Genomic DNA, 2,964 nt, shown 5'->3' with positions numbered 1-2,964 from the left:
TTAGGCCTATTATCTCAGCTCCAGGAGAGGAGTTTCCTTTACAGCGGGATTCTGTAGACTAGCGGTTCTCAACCTTCCCGATCCTGCTACCCTTTAATGCAGTGTCTCATGCTGTGGTGACCTCCCCCACAACCATTTCGTTCCTACTTCACAACTATAATTTTCGATACTGTTACGAATCATGATGTAAATATCCGATATGCAGGATATTTGATCCACAAGCCCCACCCCCATAAAAGGGTTGTTCCCCTCCCAAAGACATCCTGGCGCACAGGTTGAGAACCGCTGCTCTAGAGCCTAAGTGATGAGAACAATGGTTTGTAGAACTAATAAGGCTCAAACACCGCTTTAAAGTTGGGTCTAAAACAATCCCCATTTTACAGAAAAGGAACATTGAGGCATGGAAAAATCAAGTTGTCCACTGAAGGGGCCCCCATGTGGGCTCATGAGGCAGAGGGGGATGGGACCAAGCTTTTCTGGTAGACACGGTCCTCTTCATAACTCACCCCCAGTGCATACACTAGCCAAGTTCACCACTCAGGTACTCTGTGGGTGAGGTTGACCCGTGGAGAAGTCAGCAGTCAAAGCAGCAGCAGCCTCTTGTTCACAGGGCACGGGGACACCCCTGTCCTGGGCTCTGTGAGCCCAGGGTCAGCAGGGTGCCCACTGCCCACCCTGGCTACAGCCAGGGCTGCTGGCCCAGCGGCCCTGTGTTTACATTTCTCCCTCTGTCTGGAGACGCGGATTTGAGATTATCTCTTCCCAGCCATGTCAGCCTGTCCTGAGCTGTGCTTCCAACCCCAGCACCTCCCAGCACACCCGGGGCAGTCCCAGCTGGAGTCTGATAACCATGGCTGAGTGGCGTGGCCTCAGATGAGGTGGGAGAGAGGGAAAGGATGTCCACCCCTTGACCTAGACTGCAGAAAAAAAAAATAAAAATAAAAAAAGCTGTCTCCCTTGCCTGGGAACTCAGAGAGGGTGGTAGGGCTCATGCCAAGCCAGCCTCGGAGGCACAGAGTGCATTAGCCTCTGCAGAACTCTGCAGGAGTGCCTTCTACGGCTGATCCCAGGTATGTGCAGGTCATCTGATAGGCTGGTGATATCTAGGGAACGCAGGATGTGAAAGCCTCCTTATCCTTCCTTGTCAAACTCACCGTCTCTGTGATATACTTGTTTGCTGTGCAGCCCTGAGCTGATTCCTTTCCCTCTCTGGGCCTTAGATATTTCATCTGTACAGTGAGAGACTAGGGTAGGTGATACTAGGTAACACACAGGGGTCTGTGTGTGGTGGGCTCTTCTCAGATTCCTGAGAACAGAAGGCCAGACCTCGTTCTCCTCTATGGCCAAAGTAGCCAGGAACAAATGTTTGGCACTGAAAAGTACTTAAGGAGTTTGTTGATTGACTACATGGCAAGGTCTGCCCCCTCACCTTCTTTTCTAGTCACGAGCTCCACTTGCAGTGGCTAGGACACTTGGAGACCATTTGAGTGTTCCCAGCAGTACAGGTCTCAGTGAAAGCCATTGACAGCATCACGGGGACTGAAGAGCTGGTGACCAGCCATCCTTAATACGCTGTCAGGGGTGCTCACCCACACTAAGGTTTCAATAACAAATAAAAGATGGGCAGGCTCCTTCTAGAAGCATTCTAAGAAGACACAGTCACAGAGAACAAACCCCTCTGGGGCTCCTATAGTCTTCTGCTTGGGTCCCAGCATGGGAAAGAGGCAGGGCAAGTCAGAGGGAGAAATATAAACACAGGCTGCTGGAGCAGCAGAGACACAAAGGCTTGAGGCCAAGGTCACGCCTGAGACGAGGAGGTGGTAAGACAGGGCAGGGCACTGCCAACGGCTGGATGTCACAGCTGTGTCCAGAGAGTGTGTCCATCAGGGCTTTGAGAAAGGTTCGGGCTGCTTCCTACACCATGGGACAGAGGCAGAGCCGCCTGAGGTGTGCATTGTATAGCTGGAGCCGTGCCTGGCCTAGAACCAAGCACGAAATCTAGAAACTTCCAGAGAACTAGCATGAGCTAGGAGTCAAAACAAAACAATGAAAAGACACTGGGCTGAATGGCCAGAGTGTGCCACAGTGTGGAACTCCTAACCATACTTTACCATTCTGATGAGGACTTTTGCTCCTGCTGGTACCGGGGATCTGATGGTCTTTAAGAGTAAAAAGGTACTGGGTGAACTGTATTATATATCTTTTGAAATACAGAGGTGAATTCGGAGTATTGAGACTCTGCAAATGTCAGACATGGTGAGGACATGGGGTTGGTCTGGAGGGCAGCTTCTGGGCGCAAGCTGACACCAGCACAGTGAAGTCTCAGCACTGAGGCAACAGAGAAAGCAAGCCCTTGGAGGTGATCACCCCAACCCGGCACCAAAGCTGGCTTCCTTGAAGCAAACTGGGGTTCAAATTTATCTACCTGCTCATCCAGAAAACCAGGGGGTCTTAAGCGGGTTGCTCTCTGGAGGAGTTGCAAGCCACACCGCAGATACTGCATGCAAGCTCACTATGGAGTCAGAGTTCAGTAAATAGAACGCACAGAAAATTAAGACACGGGACACCCGAGAACAGCAAGACACAGCTGCTAGAGTCTCCAGAAGAACACGGACTCTGGGTTGATCAAAAGAACGGATGAGATTCCTAAGTTTAAAACATTTAATGAAGTAAAACAGAGAATTGAAAACTCAATCCAGAAACAGTGACTTAAACATGACCCTTTGGGAAATAAATAAAATCCTCTTCAAACAGAAACAAATTATTGAAATCTAAATCTAAAGAAATTGATGAAACAATTGGGGCCAGGGGTGGGTGGGTGGGGGATGGAGCGAGAGGGCTCTGGATCTAAAGCACTGAGCTTAGAGCACAGGGATGGAGAAACAGACAACGCCAGAAAGCCAGCAGCACGCACAGGATAAGGCTGGAAAGCCTGGTGGGTGCTAATGGAGCTGTCTAAAGGAG

The 2,964-nt window shown here is 50.2% G+C and overlaps 1 long non-coding RNA gene across 1 annotated transcript; it reads right to left on the bottom strand.

Moving 5' to 3' along the window:
* Positions 1-601: 601 nt before the first annotated feature.
* On the bottom strand, positions 602-2,445 carry LOC311581313. The gene is made up of 3 exons (XR_014773743.1): positions 2,426-2,445; positions 2,112-2,159; positions 602-917 (listed from the first exon to the last, which is right to left on the bottom strand). It is a non-coding gene; the product is annotated as an uncharacterized lncRNA (long non-coding RNA).
* Between the last annotated feature and the right edge of the window lie 519 nt (positions 2,446-2,964).

The sequence above is a fragment of the Acomys minous genome (assembly GCF_964271855.1).
Source record: "Acomys minous genome assembly, chromosome: 13".
Taxonomy (NCBI): Eukaryota; Metazoa; Chordata; class Mammalia; order Rodentia; family Muridae; genus Acomys; species Acomys minous.
Note: the sequence above shows the minus strand (reverse complement) of the source record. Positions and strands in the feature narration are given on the sequence as shown.